Raw genomic sequence first — 13,861 nt, forward strand, 5'->3', positions numbered from 1 at the left:
TTTCAGGACAGACAGACAGGTGACAGTCTCAGGTGTATACACTGCTACAAACAGGAGGATTTAGTGTTTGTGTTATTACGAGTGTAAACAAGAAGAGTTCCCAGATGGTGCAGTGGACACATGTGTGACTCCTGTGATTAAAGCATCTTTCTTTCAGCTTAACGAGTGAACCGTCAGCTCGTTCAAACACACGTTAAAGTCCGTTTGGCTCGACACCACCGAACAGAGGCAGCAATATAACATAGCTAACATTAACAGTGCAGTGAATCCTGCTTGTGCCGTGATATTCAGGACTGCAAACCGAGCAGCATCACTGACTTTCAGCTTGTTGTGTTTGTGGATATATGACTGACTTTAATTATCCATAAATCATCACATTCTCTGTAAGATTAAGGTCGACTATTGAACGGCGTATATTTTGAAGTAAAGGCTTTAAAACCAAGTTAGTACAAACATCACTAATGTCACATAACTTTGCCGACATGTGGCCAACAGTAATGTTTTAATGTTCTTCATTATTAAACATTTGCACATAAATAAGTGACATAATATTCAGTACTTACTTTGAAAGTTTACTCTTCGGCCACCCCGCTTCCGCCGATTTTTTCGGCAAAATTATCCACACCACCGCCGCGCTATGAAGTCTGCGATATGTTGGGCCATGAAGGCTACACCGACCCATCCTTAAAATTCAGGGAGATGAAGGACCCATTTGAGGGCTGCATTTCGAGCAGCCTTTGAATTGGGACAGCCTTCGTTGCATCACTGTGACGCAATCGGCCTTAAAATGCGGCCTTTAAGGCTGCAGACCCTGAATTGGGATACAGCCATGGGTCGTGTCCAAATTCATGGGCTGCATCCTCCTGAGGACCCGCCTTCGCGGTCTATGTGGGCCGGGTCCTCAGAAGGTCGGGTAGGCCGGAAGTAAACGGCTGGGGAAATTGGACGGTCTAGCCTTCTGATTAGCGTCACCGCTGTCTCGGTGGAGTTTAATAAACTCGGCCGTCTGCTCCTTGCTATCTAAAATATAACAGGACACTGGCGTAAATTCTCGACCGTCTCATACTTCTGTTTAATCAGTTTTCTGTTTGATGTTGATTCAGCTGTGTAAAAACCAAGGAGGAACCCACCAGGGGGATTAATAAAGTTTTATTTTATCTAATCTAATCTAATAACTTTAATCTCAGCCAAACCGATTGACTCACGAACAAAGCCCAACAATAACATTTTTAGGTTGTCTAAGTGACTTATATATTACGTTTAACCTGAGTAGCGAAAGTCCGCGGTGATCTGAAAATGATGTGCCGGGAGTTGTGCCGTTCTCGGCGGCTTCAGTGACCCTCGAGCTCCCGGCTAGCTATCGAGCTGGTGGGTAGCAGACGTCTCCGAAAACGTCGAAGCACTTTTGCAAATATGCGATATCTTGATAAACCGAGCAGATATTTGATGTTTACACAGCTACTTTCTCGCCTGAAAATATGTTAAAAGTTTATTTTGTGACCCAGAAAGATTAGTAAGAGTAATTTTAAAACTTAGTAGCGGCCGCCATTGTTGGAAACTGGAGTTTGGCTGGGCCGCGCTATGAATTCTGGGATATGGTAGGCCACGAAGGACACACCCGACCCATCCTTCAAATTCGGGGAAAAGGAGGACGCATTTGTCGGCTGCATTCGGAGGAGTCTACGAATTTGGACAGCCTTCGGCGCGTCGCTGTGACGTAATCGGTCTACAAATGCGGCCTCAGGAGGATGCAGCCCATGAATTTGGACACGATTATGGAGTTGGATACCGGCGGAAACACCTGCAAAGATAGAACAACCACACTCATATATATTCAAATAATTTAAAAAAAATTCATTTACCCGTTACTACCACACACCAAATTCGGTCATTGGTACTTCCTGGCTTGTGTAGTTACTAGGTAGCAAAAGCTTAACACTGCCCCTAGCGTCCTGGAGCACTTCCGTTGTGTATTGGAGTTTGCATGTGTTTTGTATTTTGTACGTGTTTTGGAGTTTGAAAGTTTTGGGTCTAAACTCAGACCCGCTGACCCCGGGACTTATTCCCGTGAAGGAAAAAACAAGGTAACAGCGGTCGATCGATTTACTTGCGCAAGGGAGGCCTCGTCAGTATCTCAGGAACGCACTTCGAATCCTACCACAAAATGACCCTGACTCCGGCCTCCGCTCGCTGCCTTTTATTGGAAAAACAGTTACAATACACAATACAACACAACACAAGCACCTCCCACCGTAAAAAAACCCCAATGGTTCTAAGACAAGGCACTATGTGTGTGTGTGTGTGTGTCTGTGTGTGTGTGTGTGTGTCTGTGTGTGTGTATGTATGTGCAAGAACTCGTGTGTGTGTGTATGTGAGAATGTGTGTGTGTGTGTGTCATGGGGGTGCGTTTGTGTGACCTCCTGCTCACCAAAAGGGTCATAAAAGCAGGAAGCTTACCAAACATCAAACAGAATCTTCACAAGGGATGTGCTTATGATAAAACACTACAGCCTCCTCCCAGAACCTCGAGAGGCTGGGGAGGGGGACAAAGGAATGTGTTGATCGTATAGTTTGAACTAAGACTTTACAAATTTAAGAAACACAATGGCAACATTCAACAATTTGACTTAACAGTAAGTGTTTTGGATTTTGTAAGTGCTTTGGAGTTTGTACGTCTCTAGGGGCCACCGTAGAGAGGAGAGGGTTATCACAATCTTAAAATCAAGTCCTTCAGTTTTTTATTCATTCAGTTGATTAATCCTTATTTGGCACTGCTGTGCAGTGAGTATTTGTTGCAACAGAATGGAGGTTGAGTAAAAATAAAGATGTGTGTGTTATGCATACAAAATGCAAAACAAGGCGTAACAGTGTGTTTTAATGTCAAACACCTAATCATTTATGGGCAACAATGGGACAGAGGATGGACATAACTTCTGATACTCAAAACAAAAAACTAACAGAGATTGTAACATGCAGTGTAGCTTGCAATGAGTGACATGTGGACACTCTAAATACAGACTGCCAAATGTCACTGCTGGGCCCCATTCCAGAATACAACTTCAGGGAAAACTGAGCTTGTTAGCCCTGAGATGAGGAAAACTATGGAATTTCCATTCCAATGTGAGCGCTACAGATGTGACGTTTCTCGGCATAAAACCATACTGCTGCTCGCTGATGGTCATCTCTCTTCAACAACTATTTATCATAGCTTCATGGCATGGCTCATCAGATTTATCCCTCTGTAGTTACTACAGCTATGCACATAACCTTTCTTGAAAATCAGTTCTTCTTCATTCCTCGGGCATTCTCACTTTTAAAAATTGTGCTAAACAAACAGGTTAAATAGTCTTCTGACCTCTAATTTTGAGCTCTTTTGAGTTACCTATGCTTAATACTGATCAAAGTTTAAGATTTTGCTGAAATGGATACTCCTATAAGAATGAGCTAATAACACATATACCTAAAGAGGAATTGCATACACTGAATAAAACCTGAAGTGGAGTGCATTCATATGTGAACAAATGTTCAAATGTGATGGAATTATTGACAAATCATGTTAAATACAACTTACAAAGGAGGAGGACTGGGATTTCCTATGTCCTCCTGCTGGATTACAACTTCCCTGTGGTCGGTAACTTTGAGAAGATTTGGATTTCCACAGTATTCCTGAAGGATTGAATTTCCAAGGGATAATGCTTTCCTATTGGATTATTTTCAACATAGAACACAGAGGTAAGTCCATTGTTGGGCCTGGATGTACTCGTTTTTGTTCCAATCTCTGTCCTTCCAAAGTCTAGAGCAAATTTAAGTGATCTGATTATAGGATTTGTTTTTATTATTATTTGATTCAACTCTTGCAGAATCAAATAACTCTAATAAATCAAATGAGTTCCAAAAAGTTGATTCTTTTCATCTGGACAAAGCGATTTCAATGGGAGAAATGTTTCATCACTCATTTGTATATTCAGCCATTATGCAAATGTATTGTTTATAAAGTTGGGGAAACCTTTCATTCAGCTAAACCTGATCCAGCCCTAACTATATGTCATGATCCTGGGTCCTTTTGACCCAGCGTTTTGTGTTTTCTCTTCTTGCGATTTTGGTTCTGTTCTTCCTCTGGTTAGTGTTTACTCTGTTCTGCCCGTGTGTTCCTGTATCTAGTCCGCGTTTCTTAGTTTGTGTCCTTTCATGTGTAAGTTCCTGTTTTATTGTGAAGGTCTGCGTCTTATGTGAGTGTTTTCAGTTGCCTCCCTAGTCTCGTCACGTTAATCACTCCCAGCTGTGTTCCCCACCTGTGTGTAATCTCCCTGTGTTCTCTGAGTGTATTTAAGTTGTGTCTTCTGTCATAGTAGTTGCTGGTTCGTCTGTGTTGTTTCCCCTCGGTCTCCCTGCATCTCTCCATGTGTATTTCCCCGGACCTCCCTGCATCTTCGTTTCTGGTTTGTTTTGTTAGTTTTACCCAGTTTAGGTTCCAGTTTCATGTTCCCAGTGCCTTTGTTGTTTGTTTTTCCCTTCGTTAATAAATACTCACCTGCACCAGAGCTGCCGCGTCCTGGTCCTAAATATTCCACACGGCTTGCCCCGGCAAACCGTGACACTATATGCTTTAGCAAAAAGGAAAGTTTTAAGCCTAATCTTAAAAGTAGAGATAGTGTCTGTCTCCTGAATCCAAACTGGAAGCTGGTTCCACAGAAGAGGGGCCTGAAAACTGAAGGCTCTGCCTCCCATTCTACTTTTAAATACTCTAGGAACAACAAGTAGGCCTGCAGAGCGAGAGCGAAGTGCTCTAATAGGTACTGTTGCTGCAGCATTTTGGATTAGTTGAAGGCTTTTCAGGGAGTTTTTACGACATCCTGATAATAATGAATTACTAGTGTCCAGCCTGGAAGTAATAAATGCATGAACTAGTTTTTCAGCGTCACTCTGAGACAGGATATTTCTAATTTTAGAGATGTTGCGCAAATGGAAGAAAGCAGTCTTACATATTTGTTTAATATGTGCATTGAAGGACATGTCCTGGTCAAAAATGACTCCAAGGCCATCCAGGTCTTTATGTCTTTAAGACATTCCTGCAGTTTAACTCATTGGTGTGTGTTATCTGGCTTCATGGACAGATAGAGCTGGGTGTCATCTGCATAGCAGTGTAAATGTATGCTATGTCTTCTGATGATACTGCCTAAGGGAAGCATGTATAATGTAAACAGAGTTCGTCCTAGCACTGAACCCTGTGGAACTCCATAATTAGCCTCAGTGTGTGAAGAGGACTCTCCATTTACATGCACAAATTGGAGTCTATTAGATAGATATGATACAAATCACTGCAGCGCAGTACCTGTAATACCTACAGCGTGTTCTAATCGCTCTAATGGGTTTTAAGGTCAAGTGCTGGCTGCGTGGCAGGCTGAATGAGGATCCAGGTGCTGGATTTTGGAGGCAAAATGTAAACTTGGAAATCGTTTTATTGCTGGGAGTTACGAACTAAAACACAAAACTGTCATGGTCCCCGTGTCTGCCCAGCCAGCCCTGCCAGGCTACATGTGTTTTTGTTTGTTCTCGTTTCTCCTCCCTCCTGCTCCTGCATCACTCAGCCGGGGCGGAGCTCTCCTCGGGCTCCTGCCTTTGGCATGCACACCTTCCACTAATCACTCACCTGTAGCTCATCACTGTTTCTGGTCACTACTAAAGGGAGCAGCTCAGAGCCTCCTGTCACTGGAATATTGAACTACCATATTAGTCAGAATCCCAGCTTATAGATTCGTGTCCAATATTGTACGCCTTTTAGTGATTGCTTCCCTTCCTATCTTCATATTCCCGGACCCTTCCCGTTCCCCGCAGTTTGGAGGATTAAGCGTGAGTGAGGAGTGGCTGAGACCCACGAGTGTGGAGCACCCGTCCCTTTCGCTATCAACCCATGGACCCGCTGGAGCCCTACCCCAAATCCCTCACTTTGTAAATAGCACCTGGTGTTCAATAAAGTTAAGACTGTGAACGTGACCCGCTGCCTGCGCTTGAGTCTGACCCGCTAGCCCTGACAAAAACACAAAACTCTGGCATGAAGCAAGAAGTTGACAGTAAGACACTAGACAGAAAACAGAGCACACAGCAGGGCACACGATGACTTACATATACATATGGGGTAAGGGTAGAGTGTTCATTTTTAACGCATTTTGTGTTGAATTTGAGCATGATTGTCCTTTAACTTCTCAGGAATTTTGCTGAGATGAAACTCGGCAAAAATATGGGAGCAGGTAACATTTAAGATTTCAACGAATCATGAATGAAGAAGCACATTATCAGCAAAACTGAACAGTAGAATAAATGAAAACAATTGGAGTCCTGGAGCTTTGTCTCTCAATTTCCTGGGAAAAAACAAAAAAACAAAAACAAAACAAAATGAGTGTGTGTGTGTGTGTGTGTGTGTGTGTGTGCGCCTATGTTTGCTATCAGCGACAAAGGAGAAAAATCATACTGTAAAACTGTGTTCTGACAAAGTAACAAATAAAAACTTAAGCTCTACCAGTGTCAGACACAACCTCCAGATCATGTTTGGGATCTATAAGGAAGCATGTCTGCAAGAATATCATTTTTCTGTATTTAATTTTCTTTTAAATAGTATCTATTTATTAGATTATAAGGCAAAGACCCTAGGATAATACTGAGAAAATCATCTACAGCTAACTGCCACTGTTGAAGAGAGCGACATCTCTTGGTGGCACTCTGCAACTGAGTGAAAGAAGGTTTATAATGGAAAGTAGATACACCCCAAGGGAAGGAAGGGGGACTCCCAGTGGCTGACTGTCTGCTGACAGCTGGCTGTCAGTTAACTGTCAGCTGGCTGACCTCGGGCTGAAAGCAACAATTTTGAGTGGGTGTATCTGTAAGATGCGCGTTTTATAGTTCGTCTTCTGCATATTCTAGTTTCAAGAGGAGACAAGTGTAAGGAAGTTGCAATTCTGAGGACATGTTCCCCTCCTGTACACCTAAACCAGGCTGCAACACTTGATGCAGTCATCAGTGGGTGAATAGAAAAACTGCTTGTATGAATGACTGAATGAGGGATGGAGTTCTTCTACGGAGTAGAAAAGTGCTATATTATAACCTGTTCATTTACCATTTACACGTCTGTCCAAATACATTTGAATTCATGGATAAATATATTTGCATTCAAAAACACTGAAGTTATTTGTGCCATGAAGTGCATGAAGACACAGGTCCTTACAAAGCTCCATTTGCAGTAAAGATAAGAGCAATTAATTCGCCATCTTCTTATCCAGTCCTCTATAGGAGGTTTCTGTGGCTGGGGTATTTTAACATTAATGTATATAGGCTGATTATTTTCATAGGAGAGAACATCCTTGATTAAAGCTTACTTTGTGGGTGACATCTGTATGAATTGCATCTTTCATGCAGCTGTAATAGGAAGGGCAATGAGCAGCTTTTGTCTGTCCAGTCTTACAGGGTGTTTACCATTTTATATGTGTGTAAATTTGACATGTGCCAAATGCAAGCCTCTTACCAGATGTCTTTCCTTTTTGTCAGTTGTGTTTGTAAAGGAGCAACAGTTAAAACATTTAATGCACATATTTAAAATATAAATATTTAATATGAATATGGTCCTACCTAAACTAAAAAGATTTAATTTCATCACCAAGTTCACAGATAAAAAGGAATCACATATAGACTGATAAGACCTTTATAATTAAAATAATGGGCTTGTTTGTTTGATGAGAGAAAGAACAAAGGTGGGGTAATACATATGGTCCTAACCATTGTGGATTAAGATCACAATCACATTACATTACGGCAAATGTACACTATATTGCCTAAAGCAGCAATTCCCAAAGTGTGGGTGGATACCCCTGGTTAGTCACAAAGGCACTGTGGGTGGGCCTTAGTCATAACAGGATGCTTTCTATTTCAAACTGAATTTCTAAGTCACATATATTTTTATAAATTATTTCGTTTTTAGTTATTTTATATAAAAGGTGATTTCAAACTTGTAGTAGGAGGTGGTTAGTTTGTGTTATAACTCATTACCTTGACCTAAATTTATTGCTCTTGTATTGTAGTTTGAGTCCCACTGGGAGGTGAGTCACTCACTGACCTTAACACTCTGTATATGACTAGGTAATTTAGAGCCAACAGCCTGCATTGTTTATGTTTTTTAAATGAAATTTTCAAAGCATTATACCATTTTCCATTGTATTTTGATTACAGTAAAGATTTAAGATTGGGTGAGTCCCACGGGATGTTCTGCTTTCTAAGTGAGCCACAGCAGTCTTGACTTGGGGAATGGCTGGCCTCAAGTATTTACTCAACCATTTAAATTATTTAATTTAAGTGTTCCAATCACTTCCATGGCCACAGGTGTATAAAATCAAGCACTTACATACTGACTGCATTTATAAATATTTGTGAAACAATGGATCACTCTCAGGAGATCAGTGAAGTCCAGCATGGTACCATGATGCCACTTGTGCAACAAGTTCAGGTGTGCTTTGCTACTAAATATTCCACAGTCAGAGTGGAAACAACTCATGACAGCAACTTAGCAATGAAGTGTCAGGCCACAAAAAATGACAGTGAAGGGCAATGTTCCCTCTAATGTTTCTTTTTTTTTTTTAATTATATTTTTATTGAAAAAAAGGGACTTGTTACAATAAAGTGCATTGACATTATTTAGTCAAAAAAAAGAGAAAAGGAAAATAGAAAAACAAAAAAACAAAACCCTTTTTCTTAGTCCTTTTGTTTTACATTCTGATAGCAAAAAAATAAAATTAACTCATTGGCTTGACAATGTGTTACATTATGCAGCATGTTTAACTTATTTACAAAAACTACATTAGGTACATATTATGAAGTTGAGGGTCAACCTGACATTGTACGATACATGGGAGATACACCAAGATACACCAATTCAGGGCTGGTCTTACCTAAATTCAGGGCGGATGGGGGACACAAAGCTAATCCATTTATTCCATATTTTGTAGAATTTGTCTTTCCGAATTTTTAAAAAGAATGTCAATTTTTCCATTTTAAATATTTCGAAAACCACATTAAACCAATCCTCAAGTGTTGGCGGAGTTGGATTTAACCACTTTCTGGTTATTGATTTTTTGCTGGCCGCTAATAGCGCTTGTAAGAGTTTTGTGTCCCCTCCCCGGACCGAGCCAGCAACCAAGCCCAAGTACAAATTTACAAAATTGATGTCAAATTTTATCTTAAAAACCTCACACAAAGTTTTATGGATTCCCAGCCAGTAATTTTTTAAGTTAGGGCAGTCCCAAAAGATATGATAATGATGTGCCTCTTCTGATCCACATCTTCTCCAGCATTCTGCTGTCCCATTTTTATATTTAGTTTGATGAGGGGTTTTGAAAAATCTAATAATGTTCTTCCAACAGTGGTCTCTCCAAGATAAAGAACTTGTTGAGTACCAATGAAAATTACAAATCCTCTCCCAGTTCTCGTTTGTTATACCCATCCCCGATTCCAATTCCCATTTAATCTTAACATTTTGAGTAGTATCCTTCCTTGCTTGAAGGAGCACATCATATAGTTTGGAGATTGCCTTTCTCAGAGAACTATCATATGCTAATTTAACTATCTTAAAAATTTCTGACTCAACCATATTTGGGTTTGGGTTTCCCTCTAATGTTTCATGTGTCTGAGCGAACACACAAACTCCCTGAGCGTCCCTTGGACCACTGTGAGCAACAGCAGACGTGTGCACTGTGGTCACGCCAGCATCGAATCCATCCAAGTTACATGTTTATTAAAATAATCAAATTACAGCATTTATTTGTTAGACTACTTTTAATTAACTGCTTTAGCCCACTTACAATGAAAATTTAAAAAAATCTTGTTCATGACCTGTGTAGCATGTTAACACTACTTGGAAGTAAAAATAACTTGAACTCCAATTTTGAAAACAAAACTTTTTTTCTTTTTTTTTTTAAATAAAGCTCTGACTTGTATTATGAGTATGAGCTGTGGTCTGGGAGAGAGTCTGTAACTCTCTGTCGATCAACACAGTTTAAAAACTGGTATAAAGTCCACACTTTTCCCGTCAATTGTTCCGTCTGTCCTGCTCACATCTCCAATGGTTGTACACGTTGTCATTAATCGTGGCTTCACTCCACATCAGCACGCTGTTGCTAGTGTCGGCACATAAGGACGCTGTCATAGCCTGTCAACGACGTTGATTAGCTGCGTATATACGAATGTGAATCGCATTATTGGCTGGACTATGGGATAAGGTGGCATCGTTGTAATCCCATACGGGAGCAGCCAGTCACTTACTGACTAACACTGCAAAACAGAATTGTTAAAGTATTTATTTTAATTTCAGTTCAGGTTAGATTTTTTTTCTGTGCGCAGAGACACGTGCTCAGCTTAGAGGGAACATTGGTGCAGGGTCAGCAGATGCTGAGGCTCATAGTGTGCAGAGGTTGCCAGTTTTCTGCAGAGTCCATTGCTACAGACCTTGAAACATCATGTGGCCTTCTGATTAACTCAAGAACAATGTGAGAGAGTACAAGACAGATTAAGTTAACTCTACAATGAGTTGAACCATTAACTTATTTATTCCTGCATATACAATTTTTGCCATTTGTATTGTGTCACTATGTATGTCCCTCACAATTTCCTGTCGTCACCCCCTTCGCTCTGTCATAATTTTCAAGTAACCTATACTTCCTACAACTAACCTATAATTCTGTTTTTGGTGTCCTACCTCAATATTTTCAGTGGACACAAATGTCCACTTCTATGTAAAAGTGGTGGCGCCGCTGTACAGCTATCATGTAGCGAAGCTCGGTCAGTTGGAAATGGTTTGCCTCACCGACTGACTATTCAATATATTACATTTTCAATCCAATTTTATTTGTTTTTGCATTTATTGTGCAAAAATAAGTGGAAAATCACAACAACAGTCGCCTCAAGGTGCTTTATATGGTAAGGACCCTAGAATATGTTTAACAAATAGCGTTTAACAATTTTATTAGACCACCTGTCATAGGAACAACAAAATATTGAATCTATTAAAAGCTTGTTTACAGTTAAAAATGTAATGTAAAAAGCTAACAGAATTCACATTTTCATACCCGAATTTGAGCCAACAAAATGGCAAAGGCAGGAGTGTTTCTCAGAGAAGCAATAATAACATTCAACTATGAAAACAAATTTTTCTGTTAAGGACTATCTGTATTTTAGCAAATTAATAAAATATGTACTTCGCTAATTTTTCTGCTTGACTAAAAAACAGCATCTTTGAAAATGTATCTATAATAATAATTAGTAGCACTGTACTACTGATAAAGAAATGTAATCATTGTTTTATTGTAGAAATAATACAATTCGTAACAGAACCTTTAACAGAACATTTGGGTCCTTTATACAGGCCGGGTAGGGTCTAGCTTTTACACAGTTCCTAATGCATTCCTTCTTTCTGAGACTGAAATAAGTAGCTCTGCTTCAGCAAAAATATTTCTGTTTATATTTTGCATTTAACTTGATTAATTTCTGACTTCTCCCCTGCCTTTGCCATTGTACAAGCCCAAATTTTGCTTTAAAATTTGTGAATTTTCTATTTGTCTAATAAATAATAAAATAACAACAACAACAACCTTTATTTATAGAGCACGTTAAAAGCCTTAGGCATACCAAAGTGCTTTACAAAAAAACAATAAAATAATACAGTTAAGAACATTAACTGTATAAAAATAATAATAATAAAATAATTCTAATACAGTTTTTATATAGGTTTTAAAAGATTTCTACAATATTTTCTTATGAGAAGTTTGTTAGGCACTATTTTTTTCTCTCCAAAAAACAGTAACTGGGGGCCACAAACCTTAAGCTCAAAAAAATTTGTAGAGTTGCAGCAGAAGCCGCATCAGGTATAAAATCTTGGCTACTTCAAGCATGGAAATCATAAAGTAGTGGTTCTCAAACTGTGGTACGTGTACCAATAGTGGTAAGTGGGCCTCTTGTGGTACGTGTTTAAGATTAAATAAAACACCATGTTCTGATTGAGGGATTTCTGAGAAAAACTTATTAAAATGCTCCTTACAACCACATGTATGCAGTAATATTGACCATGGCTGTGTTTTTTATTGTCTATATTTTGCAGAGCACCCCAGGCGACTTGTCCGAACACGGAGGCCAGTCCAGCACAGCACTTCCTGAGACACTAATTGCCGAAACGGGACCGTTGGGAAGACGAAAGCGCGAGGTGTCAGGTAAAGGGGATGAGTGCCTCAGCACATATAATGGCATAGAACTGGACTACGTTAAAGGGTCCACAAGCTCATTGACGTTTGACCTGTGTGAGGTCATTGAGTGTAAAGGGGCTAGTAGCAGCTGGAGGGGATATGATGTGTGGGTCTGTAGTCACCAAATGATATGCACCAGGAGAGGGAGCCCTTATTTCAGTCCAGGGATCCATCGTTCAGTGGGAGAATACACAGCAGGGCAATGGTGTTCCTGGGATAACGCGGTAAGTTGGACAGGAGTAGGGTGGCAACCATAGGCTTAAAGGGAATAGGAATTCAGAGGGATTTTTCTGCATCCCAGAACCCTGTCACAATTTCCCTAGGTCCGTGGAACAGATCCAAGTGGGGTAATTAGAGTAAATCTAGTCAATCCAAAGTCTAAGCCGGTCATAGAAAAAACTGTCACACACATGATTAACAATACAATAGATTCTGTCACACACTCTACAGGGCAATTGGGGAATTGGTCGTCAACTGTAGCCCAAGAGGAGCAAGAACCAAAAGGGAAACCAGTCCTGACGGTGGATGACACTAGGTTGAAACCTCAGGACCTAATTGAGTGTGCCACTGGTTTCACTGATAGTAACCTATGGCTGGACTGGGTGGCTCAAAATGCTAAAGAACAACATGTATCTGATTGTGTTGCCTGTGCTTCAGCCAGACCACGTTTGTTCACAGAGCCCGCACCACTGTATCCAGAGGACAAGTGGGGCTATGACTCTATGCTGCGGCTGACTAAAAGTGCAGTGAGTACTGGCAACTGCACTCTGTTGTCTAGTCTTTTCCCCCCAATCCCAAAGCAGACAACAGTGGGACCATTTATGCCAAAACAATGCAACTATACATGTTTTAAGTTTTCAACGGATGAGGTAAAGTACAAATTGGGAGAAATTGACCCAAGCCGGTGTGCTGTTACACTTACGGGAAGAACCACAAATAATGTAAGTGACCCAAACACAGTGATTGGAACATGGGCAAGAAGTGGGTTCTATTATTATTGTGGGCAGAACACCCTTTTGGTTCGTGTTCCTCTGGGAAGTGAAGGGACATGTGCTATGGTGCGGCTGGGAGCTCCACTCATACTAATTGGAAACAAGGTAAAAGCCATTCCACAATGCAATACACGCACTTTAGCAGCCAAACGTAAGAGACACATTTTGGCAAAAAGAGGTACCCAGGGGGGTACATGCCTATGACCCCAGATTGAATTTACCCACCTGGATTGACTCAATAGGGGTGCCCAGGGGAGTTCCAAATGAGTATAAACTAGCCGACCAAGTAGCTTCAGGATTTTCATATGGGTAACGCCTAATAAGAATGTTGATCGCATTAACTATGTTCATTAAAATGTGCTGAGACTCTCTAACCTAACCAGGGACGCCATGGAGGGGTTCGCAGAACAATTGGGTCCGACCTCGTTGATGGGAGTGCAAAATCGGATGGCCCTTGACATGTTGTTGGTGGAGAAGGGGGGCGTGTGTGCCATGTTTGGAGACATGTGCTGCACCTTTATCCCCAATAACACTGCTCCAAATGGCTCAGTAACCCGAGGGCCTGAAAACTTTGTCTAAAACCATGCATGAGCA

This window comes from Haplochromis burtoni, unplaced genomic scaffold (assembly GCF_018398535.1).
Source record: "Haplochromis burtoni strain Fernald_Lab_line unplaced genomic scaffold, NCSU_Asbu1 Contig_366, whole genome shotgun sequence".
NCBI classification, from domain to species: Eukaryota; Metazoa; Chordata; class Actinopteri; order Cichliformes; family Cichlidae; genus Haplochromis; species Haplochromis burtoni.